This window comes from Canis aureus, chromosome 6 (assembly GCF_053574225.1).
Source record: "Canis aureus isolate CA01 chromosome 6, VMU_Caureus_v.1.0, whole genome shotgun sequence".
Taxonomy (NCBI): domain Eukaryota; kingdom Metazoa; phylum Chordata; class Mammalia; order Carnivora; family Canidae; genus Canis; species Canis aureus.
In genome coordinates, this window is record NC_135616.1 from 37472540 (window position 1) to 37487214 (window position 14675).

Here is a 14675-nt window from a genome sequence, read left to right on the forward strand (position 1 = left end):
CTCTTCTAGGCCATTCCACTCCCTCTGGCCCCCCGCTCAGTGCCCTGGCCTGTGGTCTGGGCAGGGGCATGCGAATGGCCATGGCATTCCAATGGGGCTGAGATCATGGAGCCCCAGAGAGCAGGCTGCAAGGGGAGGTCAGCCTGCGTCACTTGAGGGCCTTGCTGGCAGATCATAAAAGCTGGAAATGCCTGATGAGGTCATTGCACCCAGGCCCTGGGGGCTGGACCCCGCCAGCTCCCTCGGTGGTTGACACATCCCACCACCTCCTTTGGAGAGGCAGAGCAAGCAGGTCCAGGCTGGGAAGCGGATCTTCTTGACCTAACCCTTCCCTTTGCTTCACTGTTGGACCCGCCCTGGCCTCCTGGGAGGGGAAGACAGAACCCCAGCTTCTTGCTGGGTAGCTCTAGTTCCCCAAGGATCTGCAAACAGCCCTGAGCCCCTGCTTGCAGGGCCCCGCCTCCAGAGGTTCCAAGCAGCTGTCCCGGTCCCACTGATGCAGTGGGGTGTGGGAGAGTAGGGTGGGAAAAAGCAACAAATACAGTAATTAATGTTGATGTAAGAAGCCGTCTGCCATAGTGGATTGGGAGACACCAGGATCTGGAACTGGTGTTGTTCACCAGAGGGGCTGGCGGCCCTCATCTCGGGCTCTCGGTTTCCTCATCTGTAAGAAGCATGTTGGCCTAGAACAGAGGGGCACCGAGTGGGTGGGTACCCCTCCTCAGATGCTGCACTGGATTCCCAGCAAGGTCGGGCCTTTCCAGGCCTGCCCCACCTAACAACTTCTGTGTGCTTGAAGGTCGCCAGGAAATGACACAGAGGCCCCTGGAGCAGTGCCCGGATGCCTGTGTATCCTAAACCCTGACGCCCCGGGGGCCCAGCCCCTGGGAGAGCAAGTGCTCCAGCCTGCTTCTCAGAAGGCCTAGTGTGAAGAGGGTGCCCACCTTGGGCCCCAGGAAAGGGGAGGAAGGGGACAAAGAGGCTCCTCCTCTCCCGTCCTCCCCTTCCACCTCCTTGTGATGCGGCAAGAAAGAGGGCCGAAATGTTTTGAGGCCTGTAGGACCCAGTTGGGTCCAGTGTCCGAGGTCACCCACACCAGAAGGTGCTTTGGCTACACTCACGGTTGCCACAACTCTGGAAAGAACATCTGCTCTGCAGCTGCAGTCGCCCTAGCCGGGGCTGAAGGAGTGGAAGTTGAGGTCACAAAGCAGCTAGAGAGCTGTGCAAAGCCAGCAGCTTGCTGACTGATATTTTGAGAACACCAAGAAGCCGGTGATCATATCCCAAAATTTTCAGCTTCTATATGAAGCTACCAGGTCAAGCCAAGGCTGGGGGGTGGCTCCCACTGGGCCCCCTGCCCTCCCTGCCCCCACCCCACTCTGTCCTCAGATGGTGCTCAGATCAACCTCGGTTGATGCGGCTATGCAGGGCACCTCAGAGTTTACAAAGGTGCTCACCAACATCTCCCTGCCATGGCTAATTCCAGCCCAAAGCAGAGGCCTCTGAGAGTGTATGTGGAGTGATATCCTTCCTCACATACATCCATGATCAGCCCCATTTTTAAGTGAAAAAACTGAGGTTTGGGGATCACCGAGCCATGAGGTTTGGGCCTAGCTTTTTCACCCAGTGTTCTGAGGCCATGTTGAGGTCTTTTCATCTGCCTGCTTAAGCCGTGAGGCCAAAATACATATTATAGGTGGAGAATAGGGAGAAGCAATCTACAGCCAGGGAGCCAAATCCAGCTCACTGCTCGTTCTTGTAAATAAAGTTTTATTAGAACACAGCTGTCTCTATTTATTTACCTATCATCCGTGGCTGCTTTTACTACCAGGGCAGAGTTTATTTGTAGCAGGGACTGTATGGCCTGCAAAGCCTCAAAGATTTACCACCTGGCCCTTTACAGAGCAAGTGTGCTCTGTTCTAGGATATTTAAATCAAGATGAGTTTCTCCAAGAAAGCAGGTCATTAGAGAAGTTACTTCTTAAGCAAAGGCCGGATGTCTAAGAGTCCACAAAAATGATGCAAACCACCGCAAGCTCTGGTATTTAATCAACTGCTAATGACACCCTGCACCTTGCTGAGGCAGGCCAGTAGTGAGACAGGGTGGTAATTTTGAGGAACCAACCACCAGAGGAAGAGGGTGGTATTTGAGGCTAGAAGCTGGGGAGCAGGGGGAGGGGCAGGTTTGAGTGAGAGCAGATTCTCAGGCTCCAGCTTGGGAAAGAAGCCACCGGGCCAGACAGGATGGTCCAAAGTGTTCACACAGGGGCTTGCACATGGTGGGTGCTCCATCGGTATCCTCAATGGAAATGCTGGCTTCAGGGTTCACAGGGCCCTGTGAACAAGAACTCAGGCAGAGGGGCAGGGCTGAGGTAGATGGGAGTTCCGTGGTCATAGGCTCTGAGCAAAAGAACAAGTGCATAGCCCTCCCAATTGAATGCTGGAGCCTGGCTCAGTGTGTGTGTGTATGTGTGTGTGTGTGTGTGTGTGTGTGTCCTAGGCTGAAGTGATTGTCTTGCTGGGGTCTGAGAGGTCACCTTGTTGGGGTATCAGTTTCTGGGGGGACAGGTGGGTGCTCCTAGGAGGTTTTCTGGATCTTTTCCCTCCTTGGGACTGACCTTGGAGGTGGAAGGGGACCTGCTGTGGCCCCCCTGGGGTGTGGGTCATGCAGGAAAGATGAACTGGCCCAGAAAGCTGACCAAGAAGCTCTGTGTCTGAAGGCAGAGGGTGTAGATTCCGAAAGATCTGTATTTGTTTCTCTTCCATTGTCCTTGAATTCCCTCTGCCCCCACCACAGCACCCAGTCGGGCCTTAGTGAATGTTCCAGCCTGCGCTCAGCCAAGCAGGGAGATTAGGGGAGAGGTCTTATGCTTGATTTTGGGTGGAAGCCCTGAACCAGGAGTGGCAGCACCCATGGTCCATCCTCACCAGAATCTTCTCCCTTTGCCAACTTTGGCAGCTCTGGGTTTGGTTTTATTGGGGGAGGTGGCCTTTCCTCCTCCTGAGACGGTGCTGGACAAGGCGTAGCCTCTGGGGGCAGGGCAAGGACCAAGGGCACAAACTGTGACAGGTTACTTTAGAGTCCTGGACAGGAGAGGTCCCCCTTGCTCTGGAGATGGCAACCGTTCAGAGGGGTCTCCAGGTTGTGTGCCCACGAACTTTGGGTGGGGGACCCTCTCCCATGTGCTTCTCTGCATCTCTGCTAACTTCAGGACAAATTAGAGGCCTCGGAGGGAGGAGGGGAGCCTGGGGCCACCTCTCTCTCTCTCTCTCTCTCTCTCTCTCCTCTCCACTCCTCTAGCACAGCTCTCCTGGAGCTCCCTAAATGAACGGACGCTTCGGTTCCAAGGCAGTGGGCCCTTCTGTCTCTTGGCATCACACTGTCCACAATCGGGTCTCTCCCAGTTGCTCCGGGCTCACGCTGGAGCTTCGGGGGCGCGAGGCGACCTTGCCTGGCGGCTGGGGTGTCACAGCCCCCTCCCCGCCGCGTGCCCCCCTCCGAGGACTCTCCAGCAGCCGAGACCGCAGGCACAGCTCCCTTCGAGCGGGACGGGGTGCTCCGGGGGACGAGACCCCTGCGGAGGCCACAGCGCAGGAGCCCAGCGCTTCCCGCTCCCCAGCCCCCGCAAGGCCCCGCCCCGCAAGGCTCCGCCCCCCGGCTCCGCCCCTCCCGGCTCCGCCCCTCCCGGCTCCGCCCCTCCCGGCTCCGCCCCTCCCGGCTCCGCCCCTCCCGGCTCCGCCCCTCCCGGCTCCGCCCCTCCCGGCTCCGCCCCTCCCGGCTCCGCCCCTCCCGGCTCCGCCCCTCCCGGCTCCGCCCCCAGCAATCGCTGCCCCGCCGGCCCCGCCCCGCCCAGCGCTTTGTTCCCCGCGCGGTGCAGCTGCGCGCGGCGGCCACACGGGGGCGCGGCGGGCCGGCCTGCGATCCCCATCCTCTCCCCTGGCCGCGGCGCCCCGCCTCCGCCCACCTGGGCCGCCAGCTGAGCGCCCCGGGGCTGCCCCAGCACCGGAGGACGCCCTCGGCCGGGGGCCCGTTTGCGATCGTCTGCCAATCCAAGCCTCCCGCCTGGGAGCCCAGCCCGCTCCGTCCCGCTCCCCGACTCTTGTCTCTGCTCCTGGGGCCAGGACAGACTCGGGGAGCCCCTGCATCCCCCCACCGCATCGCCCACCGGTCTTGTCGGCCCCCGACCCCCTGGCGGGCCACCCTTCTGTCTGTGTGACGCGTGGCGGTGCTTTCTTCTCCTGGGGAGAAATCTCCGAGTCTCACTCTAGCTCGAGAGGAACACTTACCTTTCTGAGATGAGCTCCTAAGCTCAGTCATGTCTGTTGAATGGCTAGGAGAACTAGGGGAGGCCCTGGGGCATTCAGCACCCTACTACTTTTTTAGGACGATTTTGGGTTCACAGCAAAATTGAGAAACGCAGAGGCCAGTGCCCCCTCCCCCTGCACAGCCTCCCTATTGTCACCGGGAAGCGGAGTGGCTTATTTGCTACAATGGCTGGACCTAGGCTGACTCATTATTGCGCCAAGTCCATAGTTTACCTTGGACGTCACTCCTGCCCTTGTACGGCCGATGGGATTTGACAAGTGTATGACGACATCCTATCATGCCAGTTTCACTGCCCTACAGCTCCCAGGGCTCCCCAGTCACCTGCCCTCCCCCAGTCCTTGGGAACCACTAATCTTTTTACTGGCTCCCTGGTTTTGCCAAATCACCTTAATTTTCACAACCATCCAAGAGATAGGACCCTTCTGGTTTTATCTTTGAAGAAACTGAAGCTCAGGGCTGTGGCCAGAGCCTACGCAGCTTCCTGGCAGGAGGGTCGTTAAATGCCATGTGCCACCCAGGCTCTCTGCGTCTGTGGTCTGGATATCCTCCTGAACAAGAAAGCCAGCAGTGGCTTGATAGCAGAGCCTGAGGGAGCCCATCACCGTGGCCCTGACTCAACCTGGCTGGCAAACAGGCGCCCTTTCCCAGGGGACCCCACTCAGGGGACCCCACTGTCCTGTGTGCATGTTATTGCAGCTGGGAAGTGTAACAGGTGCACACTGCATGACTTTGCTCCAGGGAGGAGGCTGCTGGCAGGCCTACCCTGAACATTAGCGGGCTGGTGGCCCCTGGCCTGTGGTCTGCCCCTCCTTTGCCCCACCTTGGGCTCCTGCCTCCCCATGCGAGACTTCCAGAGCATGTGTAGACATCCAGCCTGTAGTCCAGGTTCCATCCCCAGCCTAGAACTGGTGCCTCCAGGCTACCCCTCAGGCCTAGACGTACACATACTAAGGGGAACCAGACACCCATAGGAAAGGAAACTGCAGAGGCCCTAGAAGTGGGTTCTGGGCTCTTTATGTGGGGTCCCATGTACCCAGGAGATGCTTCAAGTGAGCACATCCCCTTAACCATCTGGTATGCTTACCAGATTTAGCAAATGAAAATACAAGATATTTAGTTGAATTTGAATTTCAGATAACAAATAATTTTTCTACTATGGGTATATCTCCAGGGCATACTTAAACTAAAAGATGATTATTGTTTATCTGGAATTCAAATGTAATTGGGTATCCTATATTTTATTCACTGACCCTCTCCAGTGGACTTCTGATCTTTGGAGGAGAGACGCATCAGGAAACAGGCCCTAGTGTGGCCCTCTGAAAATGAGGCATGGGGCAGGAGACCCAGTCAACAAAACTAAGGCTAGACTGGCTATCGGGTCCTGGGGACAAGGTCCTTGCCAAGGGCTAGCTCCTGGAAGGCCAGTGTGGTTTGACAATACATTTTACCAAGGAAGCCTCTGGAAGGCACGTATGTTGGAGGGGGGGGCCGGAGAAAGGAGCAGATGATGATGGGAGTGGGGTGGGGATCAGAGGAGTGTGCTTGGAGCTATGACCACCATCACTATCCCTCCTAGAGGGTTGGAGAGGGTCAGGGGCATGTGGAGGGAAATCCAAGGAGAGTTAGGGAGGACAGGAGGGAACACGGATGAATCCCTGGGCCTGCCTGAGTGAAATAGCACTGCAGGTGTACGGCCAGCTTCCCTAACTACACCTCCCTTCCACCCTTGTTAGCATCCTGAGCCAGGTGGTGAGGGGGGACGGACAGGACTTGAGGGAAGCAGGGCGGACCCCATACTGAACAGGATCTCCCTGCTGCCTTGGTGTTGGCATTTGATGATCAGGGTCTGGGTCCATCAGCAGCGTGGCCTCCTAGGGCAACAAGAAGAGCTGTCATCAGGAGAATAATTGGCATAGAGAGGAAATATTGGATACGGTAGAGAGACCAAGGCAAAGGTTCTAGAATGATTTCTGAAAATCTTTTGGGACTGACTGACCAGGCTGTTTGAGAAGCTGAGCTCCAGTCTACCTAGGGGAGAGAGGAGCCGCCGTCCTCCAGGCAGTGTCCTGGACAAGCTCGAGCCAGCGGGGAATACTCCTCACATGCTTCCCTGCCTCTGGCCAGAACCACATCTTCGACTTCTCTACGCCTCAGCCTCCTCACCTGATGAGTGGAGACAACTGTGAGCTTATCAATCAAATGAAATCCCACAGAACAGCAATTTGCTGATGGGAAAGTGCAAGTACAAGGCAGCATTCTTTATCAATGCTGTGTCTATTAAGACCTTCTTGGGGGCCAGGCTCTGTGTCAATTAGGGAAGAACTGCAGAGATTCTCAAGGAGCTCTGTTCCAGGGGGAAAACATGTGACCGGGTCACATGCATGTAGACAGGGTACCTGAAGTGTGCAACATGGACTCGGGTCATGGAGATTGAATTTATCTTCAGACGAAACTTGAGAAGAAGATACACATACCTACTCATGGTCCCACAAATGTCCACTTCATCGCCTTCTACTCCTACCCCCGATTCCCCCTCTTCCACACTCCTCCACAGAAGGGCAGTGGGATGGGGGGCAGAGAGAAGATGGTCACCCCAGAGAGAACCAATTGTCTGGTGTCTGGAATGCGTAGCCAAATCTTATTCTGTAGGCAGATGTTCGCTGGCATGTCCACGGGCAGGTGGCCTATCCAGCATAGAGAATAAAGCGAAAAATAAACTGGGAATGGAAAGCAAGCCCAAGAACTCGTCCTGTGTCTGCAATGAAGGCAAAACCCATGAAAAATAAAGCTTTTCAGAGATAATTCCATATGCAGCCCTAAGCACGTTGATGGCAACACAGGCCCGTGGGTATGCGTGTACAGGCCTGCGTGCGTGCTTGCACATATGTGTGCATGAAAATAGAATATTCAGCGAGTGCATCCCCATTGGAAAGACAAAAGGGGAAGCATTCCCGTGTGTCGCCTTGTGTGCTTGCTATAGAATGGCGTGGTCGGTGGGTTATTTTGGATCTGGATTGGTGTCAGTCTCAACAATATTTACACCACACAGCCTTGGTTTATGCACGTCCTGCGTATTGGGCAACGTTAGTCCTGGAAAGAGACGAGGACGGCCTTGGTTGGGAAATGAGGCCCCTTGCAAGTGCTCCGTGCTGCGGAAGCATGAGCTCCCACCTTGTGACAGCACGAAGACATCCCGGGGCTCCTGTCACCCACCCCCTCGCTTTCCAGATGATCAAATAGAGATTTAGGGAGTTGAGGTAACTCTTTTCAAGGTCACACAGAGAACCAGTGGCCCAGAAAGCTCGGAAAGCAGCCTCCTAAGTTCTGGCAAGCCCATCGGGCCGTCCTTCGCAGTGGTAAAGAGGGATTGAAAATGGGAAACAATCCAGGAATTTCTCAAAAATCCCGAAATCGTAGACAAGGGCCTTTGTCCAAACTGTTGGTTGGACCCTGTTGTTAGAATCAGAAGCCATAAGGATGCTGCTTTTCGTATGAACAGGTAAGAGGAATGACAAGGGGACCTTGTCCTCAGCCACGCCCACTGACTGCACCTGACCTCTGTCGCCTTTTGGTGCTGCAGTATTCAGGCACTCTCCACTTGGGATACAGCTCCAATAGGTGAGTATGCGGGTGAGCAGACACTCAGAGGGCCAGGAACCCCCTTCCCGCATCTCGGCAGCTAGAGCAGGAGACCAGCGCCGTGGCCCTGGCACTTCTGACGCTCCTGCTGTGACTTCGCACCTGGACACAGCGACATTCACTTAACCGAGTGGCAACCTCCTGGGGGGCTGCTGGGGATGCTGCTGGGGAGCTGCTGGGGATGCTGCTGGGGATGCTGTTGGGGATGCTGCTGGGGAGGCTGCTGGGAGGCTGCTGGGGAGGCTGCTGGGGGGCTCCCAGGGTGGGGGGCTGCTGGGGATGCTGAGGAGGCTGCTGGGGGGGTTGCCAGGGGACTGCCTGGGGGGCTGCCAGGGGAGCTGCTGGGGATGCTGGGGAGGCTGCTGGGGAGGCTGCCAGGGAGGCTGAGGTCCTACCTCTTTGGGTTTCTCCCTGGTTTCTGGGGCTGGCTCTCCAATTCCCACCAGTCCTCTGAGCTATGATAGCCTTTCAACAGATCCGTTTTCTCCTTCACTGTTGGCCTTCCCCGCCTTGCAAACGAGCACCTAGCTTCCTGCCTTCTAAAGGAATGAGTAGCCTACGTAAGTCCTGGCTTTAATGCTTTTCCTCAGCCCACTGTTCTGTTCATACGTGTCTCCCCATAAAGATCAGAGAGCCACTTGTCTTTGATGTCCGAACAAAATAAAGTTGGAGGCCATCCTTATGTTTCCCCAGGGCCTATAGCCTTACCCCAAGGAGAGAAACTGTAAAGGTCAGCACGTCTCCGTGTCCAGCTGGTCACCCAGGGGAGCCTGCAGAAGCTTATGTGGAGGGGCACCCAGGTGGCTCAGTGGTTGAGCGTCCATCTCTGGCTCAGGGCTTGATCCTGGGGTCCTGGGATCGGGTCCTACATCAGGCTCCCCACAGGGAGCCTGCTTCTCCCTTTGCCTGTGTCTCTGCCTCTCTCTGTATGTCTCTCATGAATAAATAAAAATCTTAAAAAAAAAGAAAGAAAAGAAAGAAAGAAAGAAACTTACATGCAAGGCCCCGCCCAAGTGCCCCGCCCTGCTGTCATTTGCCCCCATTGGTGGAGTGGCCAATGCTGGGCCTCAGGATGACCCACACAAGTTGAAGAGACCCACCTGCAGGCAGAGGGATGGTTAGTGCAGCTGCGTGTGAAACCAGGGAGAAGCTTAAGCCATCACCCCTCTCTGCCAGCTCCCGAGGAGCCCGAACCAGTCGCTAGTGGGTGTGTGAGGATGTGGTGCACAGAAGGGCACGTGGCCAGTAGGCACTGGGTGCCTGTGTCTTCCTCAAAGTCATATGTTGAAACCTCACCCCCACAGGATGCCGTGAGGAGGTGCGGACTTTGGGAGGCGAGTGGGACGAGATGGGGTCATGGGGATGGGGCCCCGGGCTGGGGGTAGTGCTGTTAGCAGAGATGCAAGGAAGCTTGCTTCCTCTGTGCTCTCTGTCCTGCAAGGACACGGCATGGAATGGTGGTGGACGGCACAGAAGAGGGCTTTCCGCAGAACCCTACCGTGTGGGCGCCCTGATCCTCCACCTCCAAGCTCCAGGCCCACGAGGTTGATAAGCCACCCAGGCTGTGACACTCTGCTCCCAAGAGTCGCTGTTCCTGTCCCCCTGTGGGAGCCTGAGGTGCCGGAGGAGCAGAGGGTAGCATCACAGGAGTGTAGCAACAGGAGATGGACAGACAGACACGTCGCTGTTGGTTTGGGCTGGCCTGTTTACGTAACTGAAAGTGAGATGTTTCCTCTATCTGAATGTGCCCAGTAAATGCACAGCAGCCCCTTAAGCTGGGGGGTCAGGGAAGGGAGCCTCCACAGAGGGGGGTGAAGGGCAGGGGGTGTGGAGCCCCTGCTAGCTGGCTCACTAGCACGTCCTGCCCTCTGAATGAGAAGCAGGTGACTTCAGGGGAAGTCACCGTGCAAGACAGCAGCCCCGCGGAGTGCCACAGCCACGGCCTTCTGTAGACCTAGGGGCACCACGGCTTTCCCTGGCTCTTTCTCTCGTACTCCCAGAGCCTGCGGAGGACGCGAGTAGAGGTCCCTGTGTCACAGGTCTAAACATAGAAATCAAGCTAACAGATTGTTACATAAACTATGTTCTAGTCTTCTTTTTTTTTTTTTTTACAATTTTTTTAAAGATTTAATTTTTTTATTTATTCATGACAGACACAGAGAGAGAGGCAGATAAATAGGCAGAGGGAGAAGCAGGCTCCCTACTGGGAGCCTGACACAGGATTTGATCCCGGGACTCCAGGATCATGCCCTGAGCTGAAGACAGGCACTAAACCACTGAGCCACCCAGGATCCCATGTTCTAGTCTTCTATCTCGGTGAGCATCCCTTCGGAAAGATCTAGAAAGCTGGATTCACTAGATGCTCCGGATCCTGGAGGTTCTGGTGGGGGGAGCAGGTCCACCGGCCCACAGCTGCGCCCTCTCTTCCACCCCCACTGCCACCAGCTGCTCCACCCCAAAGACTGAGAGGTCTCGTTTGTGAATGCCCCAATCTGGAGGTGTAAGTTCTTTCCATCCTCCCCAACAAACAGCCACCCCTGGGGAGACTCCTCCAGCACCCGGCCTTCAGAGTCCTGGGGAGGAGCGCCCAGGTGGCTCAGTGGTCAAGCATCTGCCTTCGGTCAGGTCATGATTCCAGGTCCTGAGATCGAGTCCCTCCATCGTGCTCATGGGGAACCTGCTTCTCCCTCTCCCCCCTGCTCATGCTCTCACTCTCTCTCTCTCAAAAAAATAAATAAAATCTTCAAAAAAAGAAAGAAGGAAAGTCCTGGGGAGAGGTACACTTGGTCCTGGAAGCAGGCTTGCAGCCATTCAGCCCATGAGCTGAGGGTCCCAGGTGCTCTGAGCATGCTCTGTCTAGAACGGGCGCAGGGTCCTTAGATTCCAGGCCCATGGGGGCCCCTGAACACCTGGGGCAGAGGCAAGAGTCTGCTCACCAGGCCAAAGGACTGTCCTGACAACCCTTCTCATCTCCTCAAGCCCCATTTCTAGGCTCAGGTTCTGAAATCATGATTCCCTTCCTGGCATGTGGGATGAGCCAGGCCTCCTCCGTCGCCTCCAGCCCCAGGGTGGTCTCTGTTGTGCCCAGGTAGGCGCAGGGGACTGAGCGAGGTGGGGCTGTCAGTGGGCAGCATCTGGACAGGGGGCCCAACCACATGTTATCAAAGTTGTGCAGCTGGATGACTCTCCCTGGCTCTCCTCGAGCAGCTTTCCATGCCCGGCAGCCCCTGAGAAATGACCAGCTCCACATTCTGATTTAAGAAGAGGCTGTCCTTGTGCTTTACTTCTTTCAGCTTTCCTGCGGGAACTGGCAACTGGTGAGCCCTCATCATCAGATTATCCAAAGCAACTCAGATAATCACTGGGATAAGTAATGGGTACTGACCCCTCCTTCCCTCTCCTCCTTTTCCCCTCTGCCCTTCCCTCCTTCCTTTTCCATTGGAGGAAGAGAAGCAAAACAGAAGGAAAAAGGTAAATAATGTAGGTAACCATGATTATTTTAAATGTTATTGAGGGAACAGAGAGGTAAGACAGCAAGAAACCAATGTTGACTGAGCACCTAGTGTGTAGTGGGCAGGTATTGTGCGAGCCCCCTCCAGCCCTGCCCCAAGCTCCCTGAGTATGGTCACACCTCCTCCCTGCTGCCCTGAGCCAGGCTGTGAGGTGGTGAGCAAGGTGGGGGCCCAGGGCACAGGCTGGGAGGCTTGGAACCCTCAAAGCTCTGTACGGAGGAGGGAGGGAGACAGTGGAGCTCGGTGACCCCGACCCTGCATGTTGTGCCCCCTTCTTTCTTGCCTCGCTGCCCCTACCTGCCCCCTGCAGCTTGCTGTCCCGCCCCCGTCCTAGGGCTGGGTTACCCCGGCCATGAGGAAAGGGAAATGCACTATGCGAGGCACAATGCCCTTCCCACAGGAATGACGCTGAAATGGCAAAGTAAAAAGCCATTTCCATCAAAGCAGGCACTCCGGCTGTGTGCTGTCATTCCCAGATCTGGAGAAAGGCCCAGAAGGCCCGCTGGGCAGGGGAAGGCCACGCACGGAATCGGAGCACTGTGTGGCAGGACAGAGGCAGGCTGAGCTTTGTGTCAGCGGAGCCCTATGAGGACAGACGGTCCTGTCCTCCCTCTGGGGGTCGACACATTGGCCCCCTCGCCCTGCCGCCTTGACCTCAGGGTCCTGCAGAGCACTGCCTGGGTGCCTGGTGGCTCTGAGGCCACCGCTGGGGACTGGAGGATTCACTCCATGAGCCTCCTTTTCCAGGAGGCCTGCAGTCAGGCTGAGGCCTGGGCCTAGGGCTCTAGGGGTCACACGCAGCAGCATAGGGTGCCTCATCCAGGGGAGGGGGGCGGAGTCCACAACTGTGGGATCTGGCTCTTTCTGGGGGATGGGTGGAGGGGAGCGGGCCTCGGGGTGGAGCTCCAGTGGCTGAGGCCTGGCATGCGTAGGCCCAGCAGTGGGGTCCCTGCGCAGCAGCTGGAGCAGCGTGGCACAGCGCAGCTTGGGATTGTTGCTGCCTTCCTGGCTTCCAGGCCATGGAGGATTTGACAAGGGCAGCCCTCATGTACCCTTGACTGCCACCTGCTGGGAAATGGCTATGGCACAGAAATCCAGCGTCTATCACAACAGAGGTGCAGATCTGTCTAGGGTGTGGATAGCGCCTCTTCAGAAGTGGCGGCGTTGTGCAGTACGCAACCCGCACAACCGATTCTGGGGACTCTGCAAGCCAGACTCTGCGGCTCTTGTGGAGATAACTTACTTCCTTTGATAAATGCCTTCTCTACTTCAGCTACCCGGGCGGGTTCTGGTGTTTGACTAAGAATCTCAACAGATACAAATAGGGATAAGGAGATGTGCCTCGTAGGGTTCAAACCTAGTGGACCCACAGATGTGAGAGTCCTCTGAGAAAATATAAAAACCTTCATGGGACTCAGAGGGTTTGTGCTGAATGTCTTAATTTGTAGAGGAACGCGGGAGAGGGTCTGATGCACTCTATCTTCCATCCTTATTCCCGAAACCTCCTTGTTTATGCTTTCGCATTTGTTGTCAAGGTCAAGGGTCACGGTTACAAGGAGGGCTCACAAGGATAACGACAACAGAGGGCATTATAAATACTCCAGTAGGGAGGCCTGTGGGGACAGTGGCCTGACTGGGTCTCGTCCATGCGCTGCCGGGTCTCCCATTGTTACAGAGGGATGACATCAGCCTGTGTATTGTCTGTCTGATGACTCCATGCGAGCGTGCGAGTATGCGTGCATGTGTGCATGTGTACATGCATGTGTGAGTGCCTGGTTCTGGCTGCAGATCAAGGGATCAGTTTCCAGGCTTTCCAGGATGGTCCAGCTCGGAGATGTTTTATTTGTCATTTCTGGGTTCATAGTGTCTGGTTTAGGCCACATGGGCTCCGCTCCTTGGGGTCACCACAGCCCCTGTCCAGGATGTGGTAAGGGGGGGAATGAGCCAAGGCTCCCCGGGGAGGCCTCCCCCATCAATTGCTGGAAATGCATGTTTGACTCAGTTCTCAGCAGCGCTTCCCAGCTGAAAGGAGGGAAAGAGGCTATTGGCTTGCTTCCTGCCCCCTCAAGCCTGCACTCCCACTCCTGAACCCCCTTGCCTGCACCCCCACTCCTGCACACCCCCACTCCTGCACATCCCTGAAGGGGAGGAGAGAGGGGAGTCCAGACAGACCGGTAAGTGCCCCCTGGCATGATTTCCAGGCTGTCCATCTTGGTGGAGGCCCCATGGAGCTTTGCTCTGGGCTTTTCTTTCCACGCCGAGTGAGGAGCAGGGGGCTGCGGAGGCCGGAAGAGGGAGCCGGTGAGTCACATTCGCCTCTGTGGCTCCCCTGGGTGTGAACCGAGGGGAAGGAAGACATGACTGGGGCTGCATCCTGCAGGACAGCCAGGGTCGGAAGGGGCACCAGGAGAAGGGGAGAGGGTGACACGGGTGCAGGGCAGTAGGGGCAGGTGTTGGGAAGTAGGCCACTGGGTGTAAACATCTTTGGTTCCAGAATTTGTCCCAGGTCCCCGGAGGAGCCTCAGACCCTGTGCATGCAGGTGGCATTTCCCCTCCTGTCGGGCCTCCTGACCCCCCCTCCCTTGAGGAGTCCTGTGGCCCCGAGGCCCTGTTTCCCTCGTGAAGCCCTCACTGGCTTTGGGAAGGGCAAGTACACACAAGGGGAGCACAGAGCTGTGCCTGCTCCCGGAAGCGCCTGCGTGTCCACTCGGCAGCAGGCCCAGAAGACCCTCTGGGAGGAGGAGCTGCCAAGGTCCCAGGACGGAGGAATGGGGTCTGGGGAGAGGGCTGCCGGCCGGCCAAAGCCAAGGCGCTGGGGCCCTGCGAGCAGTGGAGCCCCAGGTTCTCCTCTGGAAGAGTGGGCCCTGAGGGCACATGAAGGCCTCCGGAGACTTTTAAGTCCCATCTGTTGACTTCTGTTCTGTCATATGATCAGGGTCTCAAAAGAAGTCAGGGCCTCTTCCACGTAGAGTCCTGGCTTCTCTGGCCCCGTGTCACTGTTGGTCACGGGAAGAGGGGTCGTGGGGGGAGGGCATGCAGCCCGGGGCCACCGAACCGGGTTTTGTGAACTTGTCCCAGCTCATCTTTCTCCCTTGTCACCACCCCCTCCTGGGCATAGTCCTTCCGCAGCCTAGCGAGGATATACGTTTGCCCTTTCACCAGGTGGAAAGGACCCACGGGTCAGAACTTCTCTGTAT

At 56.7% G+C, this 14675-nt stretch overlaps 2 long non-coding RNA genes across 2 annotated transcripts; one reads left to right on the plus strand and one right to left on the minus strand.

Annotated features, from left to right (window-relative positions):
• Positions 1-2030: 2030 nt before the first annotated feature.
• LOC144315728 (uncharacterized) lies at positions 2031-4500 on the minus strand. The gene is made up of 2 exons (XR_013381530.1): positions 4288-4500; positions 2031-2335 (listed from the first exon to the last, which is right to left on the minus strand). It is a non-coding gene; the product is annotated as an uncharacterized LOC144315728 (long non-coding RNA).
• A 2907-nt stretch (positions 4501-7407) lies between these two features.
• On the plus strand, positions 7408-8891 carry LOC144315169 (uncharacterized). The gene is made up of 4 exons (XR_013380932.1): positions 7408-7683; positions 7827-7945; positions 8442-8526; positions 8660-8891. It is a non-coding gene; the product is annotated as an uncharacterized LOC144315169 (long non-coding RNA).
• The last annotated feature ends 5784 nt before the right edge of the window (positions 8892-14675 follow it).